At 44.2% G+C, this 22015-nt stretch overlaps 1 protein-coding gene across 7 annotated transcripts in view; it reads left to right on the top strand.

The window, feature by feature from the left end:
- The window catches only part of TIAM1 (TIAM Rac1 associated GEF 1), a 293585-nt gene that overhangs the window by 57308 nt on the left and 214262 nt on the right, over positions 1-22015 (top strand). For 3 of the 7 annotated variants that reach the window (XM_003895546.4, XM_009202374.3, XM_031665709.1), the window contains exons 1-2: positions 8859-9090; positions 13844-14024. The gene's annotated coding sequence lies outside the window, so the exon portion shown is untranslated. Of the gene's footprint in view, positions 1-8858; positions 9091-9349; positions 9511-13843; positions 14025-22015 lie in introns of those variants that run through there. The other 4 variants (XM_017956476.3, XM_009202371.4, XM_009202373.4 and 1 more) reach the window with 3 other exon arrangements.

Genomic DNA, 22015 nt, shown 5'->3' with positions numbered 1-22015 from the left:
CCTGGCACCCCTGCTTATGTCTTAACTCCTGAAATTACTGTGGGTTGAGGGTACACCTGAATGTGGTTAGTTAACATGTGTGCCATTTAATATTTGCAATTAAGAGTTTGGGTTTGATTCATTTCCCCCACTGTTAGAGTTTTGGACTCATTTTTGGTTTCTTGATCTGCTTTGAAATTTGGGATTGGGATGGGTTGGTGGAAGCAGTTGTTCTCTACCGCTGTGACTCCAGCATACTGTGCAAAAGTGTGCCTTGTTTTATCTTCATAACTGCGAAAGATTTACCTTGATAGGTGAGGCAGTGTCATTTTATCTCTTACCATCAGAGAAAATCACTTATCTGGGCATGCAGAGATCATGGTGATATGACAGGGAGAGTTGGCTTATTGGAAGGCTTGGTTAATGTGCGTAAAGTTTTGATTAGTTTTGTTTTTAGCAGTAGCTTTTTTTTTTTTTTTGAGACAGAGTCTTGCTTTTTTGCCCAGGCTACAGCGCAGTGGCATGATTACAGCTCACTGCAACCTTTGCCTCCCAGGTTCAAGCTATTCTTGTGCCTCAGCCACCCAAATAGATTGGGTGAGATTACAGGCGTGCATCACCATCCCTGGCTAATTTTTATTTATTTATTTATTTATTTTAAGTAGAGATGGGGTTTCACTGTGTTGGCCAGGCTGGTCTTGAACTCCTGACCTCAAGTGATCCGCCCACCTCAGCTTCCCAAAGTGCTGGGATTATAGGCATGAGCCATTGCACCAGGCCAGCAGCTGCTTTTTTTTTTTTTTTTTTAATAGCTACATATATCTGAGCCAAAAAGTTGAAAATGATATTTTTGGAATATTTTTTAAAAGTTGTGGTAAAATATATATAACATAAGACTTGGCATTTTAGCTGTTTTTAAGTACACACTTCAGTGGCATTAATTACATTCACAATGTTGTACAGCCATCACCACTGTCTATGTTCAAAACTTGGATATAAGTGGAATTATGCAATATTTGTCCTTTTGTGTCTGACTTCTTTCACTTAACATAATGTTTTCAAGGTTCATCCATGTAGCAGCACAGATCAGAACTTCATTACTTTAAATGGCTGAGTAATATTCCATTGCAGAGATACATGACATCTTGTCTATTCATTCATCTGCTGATGGGCACATAGATTGTTTACACCTCTTGGCTATCGTGATCAAATGCTGCAATGAATATTCACAGACAAGTGAAAATGATGGTATTTTGTGGCATTAGCAGAGATGCACTTTTTTTTTTTTTTTGAGACAGAGTCTTGCTCTGTTGCCTAGGCTGGAGTGCAGTGGCGTGATCCTGGCTCACTGCAACCTCTGCTTCCCGGGTTCAAGCGATTCTCCTGCCTCAGCTTCGTAAGTAGCTGGGAATACAGGCACACACCACCAGACCCAGCTAATTTTTGTATTTTGAGTAGAGATGGGGTTTCGCCATGTTGGCCAGGCTGGTCTTGAACTCCTGACCTCAGGTGACCTGCCCACCTCTGCCTCCCGAAGTGCTAGTATTATAGGCATGAGCCACCATGGCTGGCCAGAGATGAACTTTAAGTTCTTAGTATTCCAGCGGTAGAGCTTTCCTAACTGAGGAAGTCTGTGTCTTTGACCAGGTTGCTATCTTAACCCCTTGGGCACATGTGAATCTTTCTCCTGCATTCTTGCTGAGCCTGCCACTGTAATTTGGGAGGATGCTGGCTGCTGGTGAGTCAGACTGCCTCCAGCCATCTGGGTTTGACTGCGTCCTCCCTGCCAGGTCTCTGGGCCCCTTGCTTGCTTGTCTGGGGCTGAGCCAACAATTTCTCATGTACCCACTTATTACGGTTTGCTTATTAATTCTAGATGGGCTTAATTTATATTTTTTTATTTGTATGTGCCTTTTGTACTAGGTTGGGACCCCAAATTATATGTATATATACTGCATTGAATGTTCATTTTATGGAAATATTTTTTAAAGGAGGTAATGAGTGGGACATACAGCAAGTTTATTTCTGTTGACCTGGGTACTGGGCTGAAGCTATCATGGTTTTATTATGTGAGCTTGAACAAGTCACTTACTCCTTCTGACTTCAGATGAATGAGTGATTTATAAGACCTCCTTTCTGCTTTTACATATAGAGGTCTATGACCCTAAGTGTGTCACCCCTATGTTAGGCCATTTAATATTTTGAGACACAGGTTTGTCGTATTCTCTGATTGAAAGTAACCTTTGCATATTTGGTTTTCATTTGCATTAGGGAAGATGGCAGCAAATGCTCCTAGAGTGAAATCAAATGCCTGTGTTATTGGAAGGGAACATAAGACAAGTGGATTCTCATTAACATGTTTCCCTGGCCATTATTCATTAGAAGTCACCTAATTTTAATTGATTATGTGCCTGTGTTTAGTACAAAACTCTGTAAGGTGTCATGTGTTACAAACAGGTCTATGGGTGGGGTCCTTTTCACTTCACCATCCTATCCCTGTGCTAGGTATCTCCTCGTGTATTGGGCCATTCTTGCACTGCTGTAAAGAAATACCCGAGATTGGGTAATTTATAAAGAAAAGAGGTTTAGTTGGTGGTTCTGCAGGCTGTACAGGACGCATGATGCTGGCATCTGCTCGACTTCTGGGGAGACCTCAGAAAACTTACAGTTATGGCAGAAAGAGAAGCAGGAGCAGGCATGTCATGTGCCAGAGCAGGAGCAAGAGGGAGATGCGGGGAGATGCCACAAACTTTTGTACAACCAGATCTTGCGAGAACTGACTCACTCTCACGAGAAACTATCCATGAGAAATCCACCCCCATGATCTAATCACTTCCCACCAGGCCCTACCTGCAACACTAAGAATTACAATTCAACATAAGATTTGGGTGGGTACAAATATCCAAACTAGATCACCTTCTTAGCCAGTGTCATTCTCCACTCCCCGTCCCAGTATGTTTTGGCCCCCCCAAATTTTAAAGTGACAGTTACTGTATCTTAGTATAGAATAAAAATCAAAATGATTCCCACCCATAAATACGATTAAATACCATTAAATTGGTTGGACCTGGTTGGTGCCGGGCCTTCGTCGCTCACCGTGTCTACCCTCACAAGGGCGGCCTGCTACTGTCCCACAGTAGGGACTCTCTGGGGAAGGCTTAGGGCTCAAGAGGTGAGCCCTCTGGGACCCCATCGGGAGGGGCCTCTGTTCTCTCTTGTGACACATACCTAGTGCCAGAACTGTACTTTTTACCAAAATAGCACCGTCAACGTGATAACATTGAGAACATTATAAACGCTAAGATCGTTTAAGATACAGGGTTGGCTTATTTCCTGATTGAAAATTGTCTTGACATGATTAGTGCGCATTTGCCCATTTAGGCAGTGTTGGGCATGTGCCCAGTGCAAAGCCTGTTAACCCATGCATTCCATTGCCAATAAGCATCCCTTATTTGAAGTTCCCACTTTACTGAAGGGTAGGCAGAGTGGCTTCCTCTAAGTTACTCTTCTGGTTGTCATTGGACCCTGGAGTTGAACCGGGTCTTCTCATTTTTGTATCCTTGCTTCTCTCATGACCAAATGAGGCCTCCCCGATGGGATACTCCCTGACCCAGCTTTTTCAAGAGGCTATACTGAGGATTATACAGCTATCCTGGCATTCTTTGAAGAAATGGCAGGACTGAAATTAGAACTTGACTTTTTGTCTTCTTAGTTATTCTATATGATCTTACTTCTAGTGCCAATAACAATTAGTATTGTTTATTGTTGCCGAGCAGGGAGGTATCTGAAACGTCCCAAACTAGGAAAAGCTTAGATGCTTTTACCCCCATGAACACATGCACCATTTGTGCAAGACACTCAGGGCCCTTGAAATCAAAAGCCTTACTGTGTGTGTGGGTGGGACAGCATCTGGCCCCATATGGTTTATTGCTGGTAGGAGCTAAGAGCTCACGGATGTTTCCTCAGCCTTCTTTGTTACCTTTATCTAACTCTGGTTGCACTTCCTCCCTTTTCCCTTCACACTTTCAGTTACAAACCTGGCTTCACTTACAAGAATGTGGGCTACCAAGGAGCCCTGACCTTGTGAACTTTGACTTGTTAGATGAAAGTTGTTCTTCTGTAAGGAAATCTAATTTGGGGTAATGAAAGCAATGGGGGCTTTAAAATCATGGAAACATATAATTGGAAGATAGAGCTCAGAAGGCAGAGAAAATTAAATCGAACATCATCATTTTATAGTCAAGGAAATTGAAGCCCTTGGATTTTAGGGAATTTGCCACACAGTCCCTGTAATGCATTCTGGAGGTGGTGTTTAAAAGCTATTAGAGTTTTCTGGCCTCTTTTTGGCTGGCCCTCTATTTTTTTAAGAATATCTCTATGTATTTGTTAGGTATTTCATTTTCAGATAGAGAGAACTATGTAAAGAGTCTCTAAGTTTGGTTGGCATAAGATTTACTCTGAAGTTGTAAAATATTCTTGTATTAAATCAGATTTAATGAAGACTATGCTCTAAAACTTTGCCTAAAAAGGTGAACCTTGTTTGTCTCTCAGAGAAAAGAAGGACCCCATCCAGGGCTGAAACACGTGTTTCCAGTGTTTTCAAACGTGTCCGTATTCCCGAGCAGACCCTCAGATTACCTAGCATGGGAGTGTGTGGGATGGATCCATATTTAGACTTTTCATCAGTTTCAAATATAAAAAATTGATTTTGGCAATCCGTTGGTAGTCAACCACAAAATGTATTTATGAAAAACCTTCTGCATTTCCATAGCGGTTCCAAATATGGATTCCATTAACAAGATCCATATTTGGAACTACAGTGATGCTGGGAAATCGTGTTTGGATTCAGGTAATTTGATGGTGTTAACACCCCTGTTGCGTATCACCCAATTTGAGGAGGAGGAGACTCTTCCCTGGCCTTGCTGCTGCTAACACTGTTGCTAGGTGACATAGGTGAGGACGGGTTGGTGCCAGCACTTCTTACCTTGTTTTTGTTCTATGGAGGCTTGAAAAGGTGGAGGTAAGCTCCATTATGGCTGATGGCTTCAAATTCACAGATCTTGAAGACACCTTGATTCCTGACCAGGTTGGTTCTGGAGACCCCTAAAGAGAAATCCAGAAAATGCTTGCTTTTGGAAGTCATCTATGTCACTGAGAATGCAATTTGAAAGGAATTTTAAAGCCCAGCTATTGTAGATCTAATATATACATATATAGAGAGAGAGCAAGCAAGCTAAACACTGAGTTAAAATTTTTGGAGAGAATATACTTAAATAAACTCTCCATAGGTTTTCATTTCTGAGTGTAAATCCACTTGACAAAGGGAAAAAGAAGTTTAACCCTTTGTGACCTTTTCTCCACATGCCACATACTGTTTTCCAACATGAATTTATTTTTTATGTAGTCCTCTTCTGTCTGTTTAGCCAGCTCTTGTGCAAATATCCACTGACAATTCACATATCTTCTAAGGATGTCATGGTTTACAGTTTCTCTAAATGTTCGTGCATAAATCTTTTCTTTTGTGGTGATGTGTATTATTTTTTATCATTTAGCATCATCCCCAGGTTCATCCCGATCTTGAGAAATTAACAACAAAAGTCAGCTGTGCTCCCTCTACTGGTTGCATTTCTTTGGAGCAGAAATACGTGCATTTGTGTGTAAGTTCATTGTTGCTGATGGAGCTCGGACCTGTGTTCACGTTTTCTTTTCCAAAATGCGCATAACTTTAAAAAAGCAAAACTAGTGGCTTTCAAAACCGCAGGTTAAGAAACTGGTACCTTTAGAGGGATAGGGCATCTTCCTTACTGCCCACTTGTCTAGTAGTGTTGTGGCGGAATCTTCCTGGGCAGGAGGACGCAGCCCTTCTGCTCTAGGAGTAAATTCTTGGATGCTAAGTCCTGCTTCCCTCTGAGGCCCGAGGCCAATGCCTGGGCCCTCTCCAGTTCTGATATAGTTGTATTTTCACCCACATCAGGTCAGCCCTTCTGTTCAGATCTGTGAAAACCTGCCCGCCGCTGTATGGAGCCAGCGGGGTTTATGTCACGTGTTCACATGTTGCTCGGACTCTTGATCTCAGGGTGTTCTTCTCTAGAAGCATCTACAGGGGACCCTTTATTTTTAGGCCTGAGAGATAGGGAAGCAGGTGGGGACTATTTGGTTTAATCCATCATGTATGTATTGCATCCCCACCACATATGTGGCTTTAAGAAAATTCAAGATGAGCAAACCTACTGTTCCCCACCTCCCCTTTTGAGAAACACTAAGTAACAACAACAAAAAGCTCTTCTCCCCTTCCATGCAGAAATTAAATAATAATATCAGAAAGAAGGGGAAAAAAGTATATGCCCCCCACCCCGCCCCCAGAGCTAAAAGAAACCTTCTTAGGTAATCATGAGACCAGAAAACCTGTAGGCAAGATGTGCTCCCTGTGTAAGCCCACTGCTCTGATGCTCTGACCGCTGACTTCATGGTGCTTGCCTTCCTCTTCCCATGAGTGATTTGTGACATTCTTTTCTATATGCTGTGATGAGATGAAGCACCTTCCTGTTCCGTGTGGAGTGGTTCTAGTGTAGACTCATAGTGGTCAATGGAGAAATGACTGATGGGCCTCGCTAAGGCCGCTTTGTCTCTGTATCTGTCACATCTCTCGCTGCACACCATGTCGGCTTCCTGAAAGTGTGTGATCTCTGATTCTCAAACCAGTCTCTCCTGGCTTTACATCCTCCTTCACCCATCCCCTTCCTGATTGTTTTCATCCAGATTCAGCATAAGTCGGTAGCTTGGTGAGTGCATGGACGGCAAGGCTGTGCCCAAAACCATGGGATGCTTTCCTGCCTCTGATCTCAGTGTCTGCTTTCTTCTGAGTCCATATGTATGGTTCTCAGCGATTGAATGCTGCACAGTGGAAAAGGAGAAGTGTTGTTTCATGTTTTTATAAGTCCCTGGAGACTCTCTTCAAATTGATGATGCTATATGGAATAGATGGAATACATTAATTAAATGACAGGTGATAGTGAAACTTCTAAATCAGGGTTTCTCAGCAGCAGCACTATTGGCATTTGTGGCTGGATAATTCTTTGTTGTGGGGGCCTGTTATATGCATGATAGGATATAGAGCAGCATCTCCGGACTCTACCTACTAGACGTCAGTAGCACCCCCCAGCTGTGACAACCAAAAATGCCTCCAGATACTGCCAAATGTTCCCCGGAGAGGCAAAATCACCTCCAACTAAGGAGCTTTGCTCTATCCAAACATTATTCTTTTCCTTCATTCTGTTCATTCATTTCTTTACTTCTTTATTTATTTATTTATTTTTAAGACAGAGTCTTACTCTGTCACCCAGGCTGGAAGTGCAGTGGTGTGATCTTGGCTTACTGCAACCTCCGCTTCCCGGGTTCAAGCAATTCTCATGCCTCAGCCTCCCGAGTAGCTGGAACTGCAGGCGCGCACCACCATGCCTGGCAAATTTTTGTATTTTTAGTAGAGACGGGGTTTCACCATGTTTCCAGGCTGGTCTCAAACTTTAGACCTCAGGTGATCCACCTGCCTCGGCCTCCCAAAGTGCTGGGATTATAGATAGGCGTGAGCCACCGTGCCCATTCTGTTCCTTTAGGTGTGTTTGTGGGCAGTCTTTTATTTACTTAATTCATTTATCAGGTAGTTATTAAATTTTCTGCTATACCAGCCTTGATACCAGCCTATATTCTTTACCAAGAATATAAAGATGAACCAGGCATCTCTTTCTTCATGTTCATATACATATGAATATATATGTGAATACATATGATATATATGAATATATATGGATATATACACATATATATTTGAGTCAAGTTTAAATGTATCTCAGAGTTCCCTTTTTGGAGTTTTGTTTCCAGGCTGCATCCCTGGCTGGCATTTGAGTCATTATGACTTCTTTAATGAGTGTTGGGTTTCTATTTTTGTAGCCTGTATCTTTGAGGAAAGTCCCTTGCAGTATGGATGAGTAGCCTAAGTTTTTGGCACAGCTTTTAACCTTATAAAATGATAATGCTCTATTAATCTATCAATTTCATCCATGAATGCTTCAACCATTTCAGATATAGCCTCTCACTTGTCACTTCAGATTTACTGTTTTCTTCTTTGGTGATTTCTTTCATTCTCTTTAACCAGCCACCTGAGGCTTCATTTAACCTGAGGTCATTTAAAGTTTTATTTAAGGAAACTTCTGTTTGGAAACCAAGGTCAAGCACAGCAGAGGGATGTTCATTGCATGGCTTTCTGGTAAACTTGAAGTTAGCGTGTTCTCTTTAACATTTTTAGAAACGGTGATATAAAAATTGCTCATGGAAATGAAATTTGGGGCAGTTTTCTTTCCAGGGGGAAGGAAAGAGGGATGTGTTTCAGCGAGGAAGAGGTTCACAGATAGTTTACACTATGTGAATAATTTTCATTTTTTATGCTACATGGTGGGCACGTGGGTGTTCATTATATTATTTTCAAATACATGTTGTATATTGGAAATACTTTCTAGTACCTGTTAAAGAAAAGGCAGCCAACTGAAAGTTTGCTTCCTGTTTTTCTGCCCTCCACTCGTTTTCAATAGATGTTTAGGAGTTAGGTCTCCACTTGATGAGCTACCCACGTTTCTGCCCGTGAAGGGCTGGTGGGGGGCGCATATGTAACATTGCTGGCCTTTTATATCTTTTAAGAGGCGCTGCTTTTTTGCCATGTGCTGTAGAAAATTGTCTGACAGGCGCCCATGCTTTGTGCAGGGTGACCAGGTTCATCTGTAAATTGGGTAAGACCTTTTTGAAATGCATTGCCCCCAAGGATGCGGTAGGGAGGGTGCTGGGATTCTGAGTGACAGCCGGCGAATGCCAGAGGGAAGAATTAAATTGGAGAGGGAGGCGGAGAGGAGGGAGGTGATGGTGGGAGGAGGAAGGGAGGAGCGACCAACCCTCTCCAACACACCCAAGTGACCAGATTCATCATAGCACGAAACTTCACAAGTTACACCCACTGCCTCCGCCAGCAGCCGGGGAAGGCTGCTGCTTCCTCATTTGTGTTACTGGAAGTTCCAGACATGTGAAGCCAGACCGGGAGAAACGTGCGCGCCTTGTTGAGCAGGGGTGAGCTTGAATTTTGAAATCGATTCTTTCCACCGGCGAGTCTCTTTGTGTCGGGTGGTCGGGGGAGGCAGCCGAATGTGGCTCTGAACGAGGATAGGTGAGAGCCCCGAGCTCGCTGTGCGGCTGGGGCAGGGGAGCCGTGCGCCCCGGAGCCCCTTCCCAGAAAGAGCAAGCGCGTCTCCAAGCTGCGTCCCGAGGCTCGGCGCGCGTTGCCGGCTGAGCTGCAGGGGACGCCGGCGACGTTGGTTCCGGCTCCAGGGTAGAGATTCGGTCTTTGAAAGCTTCATCTTTCCCCTTTGACTTCTGTAAGCAAGGATCGTTGTATGGGATACGGGGTCGGGGAGGAGACTGCGGGATCACGTCACCCACCCAGGATGCGTCCTGCCCGGGGCTGTCCCGCTGCGCGTTGGGTAATTGCAGGTCAGTGCCATTGAAAAAGAACCCCATGGCAGGCTTAGGAATCAAGTGAGCAAAAAGTTCCGAAGGAATATTCAGAAGCTGTGGCTCCCGACCGCACCTGGATGGGAGTTCTGGAGTGGGACATCGGAAGTCTCGTGTTTCTCATTAATTTTACAGCTGATTAAATTAGTTCGGCTCTAGGTTCCTGGCTGTGGAGGTGTGATTTGTTTATCTGGATAATTTTTTCTTTTCTTTTCTTTTTTTTTTTTAATGTCTGTCTTTCTGTGAAAGCTAGCTTATCTTCGGATTGATTGCCTAAATCAATTTTGGGTGGGGTGTGAGAGGAAGTTTGGGTGGAAGGTGGCACTGGGGGCTGGGCTTATTGCAAGTGACAGTATCTCCCCGCAAAGGATAAACCTGGCTCAAATGAGGCTTCTCGCAGATAGGCTTTAGATTTTATTTCAAGTTTGGAGCTGGTCAGGGGACTTCCATTTGGCCTGTGTAGCTTTTGCTCAGTGTGTAGAGGTCAGAGGGAGGCTATTGGGTTAACTGTTACCTGTTGCAGTTACTTCATACCTGATCAACAGCTTAGTGATACACCAGCAGTTGGAGCTGGCTTTTGTTCTTTGTAAGCGAATCCTTTCATGAGAATGTTTACAGAATCATCTTACTTTTAGGGGAAGAAATGAAGGTGAAAAATGTGTGGTTTCTGTTGTATTTATAGCAAGCCAAATGTTCTTTCCCGGGTCTGGGGTGGGTACAATCAGGAAAATGTCAGTAGCTGATTTTATCATTTTTCTAATATCAAAGTGGAATTGTCTGACTCTCTTAGCATACCTTCCCTTGAACTTTGGGGGTCAGGAGGCAGGTTGCTGGGGCCACAGTTCACTTAGCTTGCTCTGACTCTCCCACTTCCTTGAAGTTAAAGATACAGATGGAAAGGAAATTACTTTTCAACCAAATCAGACATGGCTTAGGTAAGACCAACAGGTTGCATGATCCAGGGCTAAAGCCCTGAGTTCTAGCTCATTTTGGGCTCAAGAAAGGACCCAGCAGCAGGTCGATGTGAAACTGATGCTGACACGAGGCCTGTGACCTGCTCCCTCATGCCCCTCCACCCCACAAGGAACCTTTAGTAACTCACTCAACAGGAAAGACAACCAAATTGGATCTCATGATAATGCTGGTGAAACTGACTAATAGACGGAGTTTTATGGAACAATAATTCTTAGCTACAAAAAGGGGAACTGCACGGTTCACAGAGCAAAGGTTTTTAGATATTGTCACATGTGACTGTTAGAAGATACCATCATGAGGACTTTTGGAATTGGGGTTAATGCTACTATATGACCGTGTAGATGTGAGAGAAAGTGGCAATTTCTATATCATTATCTTTTCATGTTGTCTCCCTGCCTCTCCCAGTAAATAAGCTGATTTGTCTCTGGTTGGTTATATTTTAAATTTTATTCACTCATTTCTTCTTTTTAGAGATGGAGTCTTGCTCTGTTGCCCAGGCTAGACTGGAGCTCCTGGGCTCAGGTGATCCTCGCCCCAACCTCCTGTTGTAGCTAGGACTATAGGCGTGTGCCACCTTATCTGACTGTTTTTAAATTGTAAATTTGTTTAATAGGTACCAGATCATTAAAATTGTTTGTTTTAATAACTAATTTTTACAGAAATTTTCCCATTTTATGTACAATTTAAAATTTATTGGTATCATATTGAACATGATATCCTCATAACATTTTTAAAGACTGTATATCTGTAGATATGTTTCCTTTTTCATTCATGGCGTTATGTGTACCTTTTCCCCATCAGTCTTGCTAATGTATTATCAATTTTATTGGTCTTTTGGAAGAACCAACTTCGATTTTTGATAGTATCTTAATTGGAACACAAACAAAGGCCACCTCCTTTCTTGAGTTTATATTCATTTTTAAAATTCTGCCCAGTGGAACTCTGTCAAAAAGACCTTAAACAGCCTTTGAAAATTAGCAACTGAGTTCCTTAGCTGTAAGTGGGAGGACACCACATATGTATCTTTGTATCTTTGACATAGATTATATTTTTTCAGTTTTATTAAAATATACTTTCTGTTTGTGAACACCATGCACAGTGGACCAAATTGTTCCAAGATGGGTTTTGTGTATTCATTGAGGCACACCCTGTGATATTGTTCTGGAAAAATGTAACTAGAATTTACATAAGACTTACTGGTAATTTAAAGTGAATTGTAGGTACTTTCAACCCACTTGACAGTACAGATTTACCTTGTACAACAGCAGAACAAATTTGCTGTAATGACTGGAGAAGACACTTCATTTTGGTTCATATTTAATGCATGAGTCTGAGCATTTTAAAGTTTTCTCAGAACAGATTCTTTCTGAGTATATCAGGAAGGATGCTGGAGTCAGAAAGACCTGGCTTTGAATTCTTGCTTTGCCACTTTTGACTGTGTGGCCTCAGGAAAATTGCCTAACCTCTCTGAACTTGTATTTCCTCAAATGTGATCTGGAAACGGATTGTGAAATTGCACTGTGAATTCAGCGTATAATGAGATTTCATTATGAATATTCATGTAAGGTTTCTATCCTTCGTTTGGCACAAAGTAGGCATTTAATAGTGACATTGAGTGTTTTCAGTGTAACGATTAGTATTTTCTGCCTCCTACCCTTTCTTGTCCTACTTCCAACCTTACCACCTCTCTCAATGGAAGGTGAAGGAAGGTGAAGTTACTGTAGTAGAATAAAACAAAAACCACTTCCCCCATTTGTTCTCTCTTCATTATGGGCAAGTTCCATATTTTCAGTATTTTTATCTTATTTTCCTAGTTGATTATGTTACCATTTCTTCCCTCCAATTTTTATCTTACTTTCCCAGGATTTTCTTTTTTCTTTTTTTTTCCTGTCTCATCTCCTTGAGGATCTTATCCACTGCTCTGTTATTTTTTTCTTTCTTTCTTTCTTTTTTTTTTTGCCTGCCTTTAGTGTAAAAATGAAATGAGTACAAAGCCCAAAACTTGGCAGCGACTGGGATGTAAGTTAGTGGGTTGCTTCTATGAAGGCAAAGTGTGTTAAATTTAGTTACTCAAGAATTTAACTTGGAAGCTGGTCATGGTGGTGTGTGCCTGTAGTTCCAGCTACTCAGGAGGCTGAGGCAGGAGGGTTCCTTGAGCCCAGGAGTTTGAGGCCGTCCTGGGCAACACAGTGAGACCCCATCTCTAAAAATTAAATTAAAACAGGAAAAGAATTAAACTTGAAGACAGAGAATGCTGGTGACTGCCATAGCATTTTTGTGCCACAGACCTTGGAGTACTGTTTCAGATCCTGGAGTTTCTAAGCACTTTTGGGGAAGTGTTGATTGTTTGGTATTATGGTTGATGTTGTAACCAAAAAGGGACAATAAGAGCATAGGACAGAGGAGCTTGACTGGTTAATATTCCCCGACAAGGGAATCTAGCATTATAGAGTTTGCCCAACCCTGAGCCATTGGTTCTTTCTGGGGTCTCTCAGTTGACAAGGTCCTAGGGTATTAGGACCTTGTCCTGTGTAATGGCATAATTAGTTAGCATTTATTTATGCATCTAGTATTGAAAGGGACTGGACTGGGGATGGGAAGGGATTGTGAGCTGGGAAAAGGCTTCATTGGCTTTATGGTGCTATGCTAAAGTCGTTCTGCTTTGCTCAAGGAGTGAGTCTTGGTTTACATTTGGGGTAGTGAATCAGCTTCGAGTGTGGAGTTATTTTCGATGAAGACAGATTGACTAGCTGCACCTGGTCTGGCCTGCCCGCTATGACCCGGTGGTGCTATTTTGTTCTAGCCAATGCTTTCATGAGAATAGAGAACAAGGAGGCGTAGTTTTCATAAGTATTTTGCAACACCCGCTTCTCCAGTTTATTTTGATGCCGTTGCTTGAAAACAAGTGTTAGTATGGCTTTCATTGGTAAAACTTTTAGGGAAGAGATCATCACTTTTGGTAAGTTTTGTTTCTTGAAATGGTTAGGGTGGATTTATGTGTGAGCTCTTGTACTGAATCGTAGAGCTGCCTCTAGTACCTTGCAGCCACATGCTTCAGTGTTTCCATAGACTATGAGATTTTGCTGGGCAAGAATCTCTATAGTCGAGGTGCTTTCTACAAAGCTGTAGAGAACTAAGCCTGGTAAATGCTTCTTTATTAAAATATGAATTGCTTATTAAAATATCAATACTAAATACTAATGTATTGAGTGTCTGCAACATGTGAAGTACTTTTCCTGTGTTATCACATTAATGTTTCTGCGGATAATCTTGCAATCTCTAGAGGTATATAAAAAAGAAGCACAAAACCCATTATTTTCTTATGTTGCTCTTACAGGTAGAATCACTGTGGACTGAGACCCACCTTTCTAGACCTGAAGCCCAGGAGGAGGAAGAGGAGGCTGGTTGGTACCATGGGGGATGATGCTCTGAATCCTAGCGTCTCACCTAGTATGTGAGCAGTCCCTGCAGATGGCACATTTGGAGATCTTGACAAAGCCTCTTCTGTTTCCAATGGGGTAAGTGTGGCGTTTGCAGAAGGCTGGGGAATGAGGATTGAAGCTTTTAAAGTCTTTATTATCTTGATCCTGCCCAAATCCACCTTTTTTGGTACAATAGAAAGTTCATTGTTTGTGACGATTGTTTTGGTGGTTAAAGGGTTGCTGAGTCTCCCCACTTGCAATCTGAGGCTTTGAAATGGGTTTCCTGGGAACCCTTCCCATTCTTCCTGGGTGGTTCCCATGGTTATTTTGTTTTGGAGTTGGCTGCGGGTAATCCTCTGTCTTTCTGACTTCTCTTTTGCCTGCTCCCATGATACTAGGAAAGGGGAAGAAGGAATTGATTTGGATGCAGCTGGGGAAACTTGGTATCAACATGCTGGTTTGGGGGCTGTTGCGTGTGGGTTCACATCACTTTTAACGAGACAGGGTGAGCATTGATGTAAACTGCTAAGTGGTTTTGTTCAAGTGGGAATATTTCATGCGGTCCTCCCTGCTGCGGTGAAACTGGACGTCTTTATTGTGTGACAGGCTTGGGACTTTAACAGAATGTATCAAGTGGTCGCCGTGCAACGTTCGCAGTTACTCCAAGAGAAGAAATATGCTGCAAAGACACCCTCCCTACTTCCTGTATGTGGCACAGACCCCTTCTAGGGAATTCCAGCAGAAAGGACTGTGCGTACTTCAGTTTCCCTTCTGCTAAGTGGGAATGGTCACCTCTGCCCATGCAGTCCCCGTGTACTTCCTAGGAGGAGAATGACGTAGACCAAAAGGGGCTTTCTAGCTATGCAAAGTTGCTCTTGTTCTTTTCAACTTTGCCTTCCTCTCATGGACAAACCCACCTCGACCTTGTTAGCAGATGACATCGAGATGCATTATTTAACCTTTACCAGGTTTGGCTCCTATGTTGTTGGTCCAGAAATTGAACACAATAGGAGACTGCGGACTTGAGAGAAAGCAGGAATCACAGATGCTTCCTGAGGCGTGCGTGATTCCTGTAACTTTCAGTTTCCCACCCTGCATTCCGGGTCCTGCTTTGCAGATCTTGCTGTGACTTGTTCCTCCAGTCTTACCTGCTGCTCCGCTCTGCCTGCATCCAGACGCACAGCGGCGTAGCCACTCCTTTCTCTGAATGTACACAGTGGCTTGGAAAAACCTTTCTTTCAAGGGCTCTCTGGACATGGAGCAGATAAGACCTCCGAGTTGACCTGGAATATGTGCACCCTCCTCAGGGTTAGCCCTTGCTAGGCATGCCCTGGGGATACAGGGACTCCCAGGTAGTTAAAGGGAATCCAGCCCCTAAGGGTACCCTCTAACAGAGAGCAGAGTCAAAGCACTCACTTTCCCTGTGATAATATAGACACATTGTATTATCATAATTAGGTTACGTGCCTTTTTCAAGGGGTAAAAACAATAATAGGCCGGAGTGCAGTGGCTCACACCTGTAATCCCAGCACTTAGGGAGGCCAAGGTGGGCGGATTACTTGAGGTCAGGAGTTCGAGCCAGTCTGGCCCACATGGTGAAACCCTGTCTCTACTAAAATACAAAAATTAGCCAGGTGTGGTGGCGCATACCTGTAATCCCAGCTACGCGGGGAGGCAGGAGAATCGCTTGAACTCAGGAGGTGGAGCTTGCAGTGAGCTGAGATTGCACTACCACACTCCAGCCTGGGCAACAGAGCGAGAGACTGTCTCAAAATGATAATAATAAAAACAACAACCATTAACCCTTTGGGGCATTGGCTGTCCACGTTCAGCCCCTATCCCTTTGGATCCCCTTCACCTGTCTAGTGAATTCCCTCTCCCTGAGTGCTGTTGCTCCTGCTGTCTTTGGTGGAGGGTGCCCTTAGGGGCTGGATTCCCTTTGGCCAACTACTTGGTAGTCTCTATACCCCCAGGGCATCCCTAGCAAGGGCTAACCCTGAGAAGGTTGCACATATTCCAGGCCATCGCTGAGGTCTTATCTGCCCTGGGTCTAGAGTGCCCCTAGGGCTTCCGTCCCTCCAAGGTCTCCCCTACCTACTTTCTGGTTTTCTCTGAAAACACTTCCTAATCAAAAATGTATTCATGACTTCTCACCTCTGGCCTCAGTAACCTATTCAAAACAATAGCATTCGAAAGTGAGGTACCAGGATTTGAACCCAGGCAGCCTGGCCCACGGAGTCTGGTCTCCTGATCACTGTGCTATTGTGTGTTCCTCCAGGGTGGGCTGCTTGGACTTCTCTTTATACTTGCCCCAGCATGGCTATAGTGACTGCCATGGCGTGCCTAGTAAATGTTAGCTGAACAAGTGGCCACACAGCTTGCCAGAATCAGCTTTGCTTTACTGAGTCCTGTCTCAGGGCGCCTGTCCTTGTTGGTTACCCCCAGTGGCCTCCTGTCTGCTCTCTGCCGATTCAGATTTTACCTCCTTCAGGGTCAGTTCAAGTCCACCTCCTCCCGCCTGTCCTTCTGGACTGCCCCAGTCACTGTGATTTTTGCCCCTCGGAACCAGTGTTCCTTCTCAGATGATGTTACCCTTCCAAGCTCTCCCCCGAAGTAGGATCCTGAGTCCCTGAGAGCTGTGACTGTGCCCTGTGCCACATGTGCCACAGTGTTGAGGGATTCTTTTTGGGATTAAAATCTGGTCAGAGCTGTGCAGAGAAATGCCAACGTTGCTTCCAGGTTCTGTGAGCAAAGGAAAATAATGAGGTTAAAGAGCAAAACTAAAAAAAAAAAAAACAAACACACACAAGGGGCAAATCTAAAAATTGTTAGCCCATTTCTTTGTGAGCCTGTGTGTGTATTTTCACACTGCAGCTGCTCGAGTTGAGTCATAGAATGGATGTGTCATCTCTTGGCTTCAGGCACAGTGGCTAGCCCGTCTTCCCCCCGGAGGGAGTTTAAGCGCATTTATGTGATGAATAATGTGGATTCTCCCCCAATACTTGGAATGTAGTTCAACAGATTTCATGCAAATGGTAGGTGAAACATGTCAAGCGTCTTTTGTCCCCCATTCGAAAGATAACAGAAATATGCCTCAGCAGAGTCAGCGTGCTGAGTCTTAGCTGATGGCCAGCCGAGCGCTCCGCGGTGGCTTCTCTCTTCACCTGTGCTGTCTTGGACATCTTCTGTCTCCTGGGTGCGCCCCCCATTGTAAGGCTGTGGAAGGAGGGCTAGGACTGGAAAGGAAGATGCAAACATTGAATGCCTACGGTGTGCCTGGCATTCTTCTGCTTTGTGATCTCTAACAGAATACATGATTGCAGCTCACAGCCCCTCTGGGCCTGTGCGTATTCTCATCTCCAAGTCTACTTGGTGGAACCTAGGGAGCTTGACTAAAATCGCACTATTGTGGCAGTGACCCTGGACTTGAACTGTGTTTTATCTGATTTCTAAACTCGTGACCATTCCCACACATCTTGACCTCTGGTTCTGAATATAAACAGAGACATTTAGATGAGGATGTCTAATGGTCATATTAACTCTAGAATTTGGAGATTCTTGAGTTTATTTCTTCTTCTTCTTTTTTTTTTTTTTGAAACAGAGTCTCGCTCTGTCACCTAGGCTGGAGTGCAGCGGTGCGATCTCGGCTCGCTGCAACCTCCGCCTCCCAGGTTCAAGCAATTCTCCCACCTCAGTCTCCCAAGTAGCTGGGATTACAGATGTGCACCACCATGCCCAACTAATTTTTGTATTTTTAATAAAGACGGGGTTTCACCATGTTTGCCAGGATGGTCTTGAACTCCTGACCTCAGGTGATCCACACACCTCAGCCTCCCAAAGTGCTGGGATTACAAGCATGAGCCGCTGCACCTGGCTTGAATTTAGTTCTCATCTAAATCTTTTCTACATTAGCCAATTCCTCCTGGCACTTCACTGTTCATGAACCTGTTGAAGTCACTGTTGTCTGAAATACCATGTTTAGGTTTAACTTTGTGGAGGGTTGGGGGGGGCGGTCAGGTAATATTTTTAAAACTGCAAAATTAGGGATCTCATGTTATTTTTAGATGCTCATCCACAGGTGAAACGTATCAGGCTGGTTCTTTGAACACCTTCAGGAAAGTTAAAGAGATTTGATGCTTCTCTTTAGGAACCAGGAACCTCTCCGGTTAGACGGAGGACTCTTCTTTCACTGTCGTGTTTTGTGGCACAAACGGCCTGGGATGTCAATGCCTTGGGTCTGATGCAAGATACCCTGGGGCCTTCCCTGGCCTGTCCCTCTCCTGCCCATGTTGCGTAAACATTGGCATGGCAGGGACAGATGGCCACTCCGGGAACTCCTTGGATGTCACATTTGGTTGCCTGGGTGGGGGGTAGGGTGGTTGCAGCCAGTCTCCGCTGGGGGGAGGAGAGGCCGACTGGGAAATACCCCCACAGCAGTGGGTAAACACCAGCTCACCTCCGGAAAGGCTGGGCGCCCCGTTACGTGTGCAGGCTGGGGCGGTAATGGAGTCAGATGCACATAAGTGTGTTTAGCTTGGGAAGGAGCCAGTCTGCTCAGAGCACACAGCCTTTTCCCCCCTGCTCCTAATTGATGCTCAGCAGACTTCGGTTTGCTTACGGGGATGGGAATGAGCCATGTGGGGGCTGTCAAGGGATGGATGGGCTACAGATAACTACTTTCAGAGCTCGGAAAAAATTCTTTCCAGAGGCTTGGGTTAGCTTTACTGGAGGCGCAGGTGAGGGTATCTGAAATCCCCAGAGAGTTAAGATAGAGCAGTTAGATGCCCTTATCAGTGGGATTTTTTTGCTGATCAAACAGCATCAATATGTGTAATGAGGACTGAAGCATTGATGAAGAACAGCCGAGTGCAGCGTTTCCTGCATAAAATCCCATCGATTCCGGAGACTGAGCAAGGGGAGAATCCCTTGAGCCACGGAGTTTGAGGCTGCAGTGAGTCAGAACCACACCATTGCACTCCAGCCTGGGCAACAGAGTGAGATCCCAAGTCAGAAAAAAAAAGGGGGGAGGATAATAAAGAAACAGCGCCCAGGTGGGGAGGGCTGGAGGCAGCAGGATCCCTCTTCAAAGAAAGCACAAGAGTTGACATTAGGTGAAAATAAAAGGGTTTTCCGCGGTTTCAGCTTTAGAGTGGAACACCAGGGGTGGTTGCAATTGCCTGCATGCAAACCAAGTGTGGGGTTGAATCGAAGTGGAAAAGCCTATAGCCATAAGCGTTGATTGGAAGCATTTCCGATTCTCACCTCTACGTAGTAACTGTTGCTGTTTATCTTTCTAATGTATTTGCAGAAGTCTCAACAAGCCAAGGTAAGGTAGTGTATTCAAGTTAGCAGAGTGACATCTAGTTACTATGCTTGATATTAATTTTTTGGAGGGAGAGGGTGGTGTGATTAGCTCATTCATTCTTTCAACCAATCATTTGTTGGGTAGCTATGAATATCATCTTTGGGATACGGTGTAGAATATCATCTTTGGGATACGGTGTAGAATATCATCTTTGGGGTACAGTGTAGAATATCATCTTTGGGGTACAGTGTAGCTTACAGTATAGAAGGGAAGAAAAGATATACCATCAGGAATTCATAAGTGTTCAGGCCAGGTGTGGTGGCTCATGCCCATAGTCGCAGCACTTTGGGAGGCTGAGGTGGGAAGATCACTTGAGCCTAAGGGTTCGAGACCAGCCTGGGCAATAAAGTGAGGCCTGGTCTCTACAGGAAAATAAAAAAAATTAGCCAGGGTGTGGTGGTGCATGCCTGTGGTCCCAGCTATACAGGAAGCTGAGGCAGGAGGATTGCTTGAGCCCAGAAGGTTGAGGCTGCAGTGAGCCATGTTTGCGTCACTGCACTCCAGCCTGGGTGACAGAGCCAGACCCTGTCTCAAAAGAAAAAACAAAAAGAGAGAGTTCATATAAGGGTTCAAACCAGAGGTATAAACTAGAAGTTTGATAAATTTGAAGAGTCAGGACATTTAATCTTCAAAGTAATCCAATGAGCTGTTATCATTCTAGTGAATTTACAGCTGAAAAAACGGAGGTGGAGAGCAGTAAAGTGCCTCAGCTAGGCTCAGCAGCCACCAGGCGGACACACCATGCCTACCCAGGTCCTCAGCCCTCTGAGCAGCTGAGAAACCCCAGCCTCTGTGGTCCTGATGTCCCTGTGTTGGTAGCTCAAGCGGTGAACTGTGCATCTACAGTCTTTAATTCATTTATTTATTTAAAATAAAAATTGTTTTTGAGAGATGTGATTTCGCCGTGTTGCCCAAGCTGGCCTTGAAATCCTGACCTCAAGCAATCCTCCTGCCTCAGCCTCCTAAGTGGCTGGGACTGCAGTCACACATCGCCATGCCTGGCTTATTTAGTTCTTTTATTGTTGTTTTTCTTTTTTGAGACGGAGTCTGGCCCTACTGCCCAGGCTGGACTGCAGTGGCGCAATCTCCCCTCACTGCAAGCTCCGCCTTCCGGGTTCACGCCATTCTCCTGCCTCAGCTCTTCATAGTTGGATACAGGCCTTCACCGCGGTATCAGCTACCTTGTTTTGTATTTTTAGGAGATTTGCTCTCATGCTAGCCAGGGATGGTCTCATCTCCTGACCCGCGGATCTGCCCGCCGCCATCCAAAGTGCCGGATATAGGCGCGGAGCCACCGCCGCCTTATTTAGTTCTTTTAAGAGAGTTGGGATAGGGTTGGGCGCCGCGGCCTGTAATCCCAGCACTTGGGAGGCCGCAGACGGGCTGGATCAATGCAGGTCGGGAGATCGGTGACCATCCTGGCTAACACGTGGGTGAAACCCCGTCTTTACTAAAAAAATACAAAAAACTAGCCGGGCGAGGTGGCGGGCGCCTGTAGTCCCAGCTACTCGGGAGGCTGAGGCAGGAGAATGGCGTGAACCCGGAAGGCGGAGCTTGCAGTGAGCTGAGATCCGGCCACTGCACTCCAGCCTGGGCGACAGAGCGAGACTCCGTCTCAAAAAAAAAAAAAAAAAGAGTTGGGATAGAAAACCAATATGGACTCTCAGTATTTCTGCTTCACCTTCCTCAGTGTTTAGAGGAATCTAGTTTGCGCAGATGTGTAGTGAGCCATTTAGGAAGAACTCTAACCAACAGACCTTTTTTTTTTGTAGGTCATTGGAGGGTGATTTTAATGATCACGTACATGGTGTGAATGTGAGTGTGGGTGTTTTATCGCGAGTTCCTTGGTGGTGGTTTGAGCATTTTCTCCGGGTGGTTCCACTGGCAGTGTTGATACTGCTAGAAATTGTTCCTGCTCAGGGCGCAGTGATTTTTCTCTTTTGGTGAACAAAAAAAATTTTTTTGAATGAGGGTATTTCTGGTAAACTCAGTCATTTATGTTTAAACAAAATGATCACATATATATGATTTATATATGATTAATAAATATGAAAATAATTATTACAATTATTAATGAAATATGAGAGGGTGAGCACTGGGCTAGAAAGAGGTCAAGAGACTGAAGTTCTTATCCTGGGCTCTTCCTGACTCTTCGACCTTAGTTGAGCCCGTTGCTCAGGGCTGTGTGAGTTGCATCCTTAGGTTCCTTGAGATGTATAGAAATTTCTCTCTATGTAGTTGGCAAAACCTGTAATATGGATATTATGTACCAAGACTCAGCTTTTAGCTTGATAGTGCTGCATTATTGATGTACACATTATTTATTTGTTTCTTTCAGTCTCAGATGCCGTGGCTGGGCTTTATATTTTTGGTGGTGTATTTTAAAATACCGTGTTAACTTCTGGTGGTTTTCTTTTCTTTCTTTCCTTTTTACTCCAGGAGTAGGGGTTTTCGTGTAGGATGAAAATGAAAACTAAAGAAAAAAATAGGATCTGGAAGTAATTTTGAGAGCAGAAAAATTAAACAAAATGGGAAAAGACTCTGTTTGTTACTAGCCAGGTGAAGAGAACACAGGACCGTGGACGTGCTTTTTCTCAGTAACTGGGTATGTTAGACGCGGATTATGTTTTCGCTGGGACCTTGTAGTTAAAAGAAAGCAAAAAGCAGGTCTGGATGTTCAATATTTCCCTCTTCTCAAGAGCACATGAAGTTGGTATTGAAA

The sequence above is a fragment of the Papio anubis genome, chromosome 4 (assembly GCF_008728515.1).
Source record: "Papio anubis isolate 15944 chromosome 4, Panubis1.0, whole genome shotgun sequence".
Classification (NCBI taxonomy): Eukaryota; Metazoa; Chordata; class Mammalia; order Primates; family Cercopithecidae; genus Papio; species Papio anubis.
Note: the sequence above shows the minus strand (reverse complement) of the source record. Positions and strands in the feature narration are given on the sequence as shown.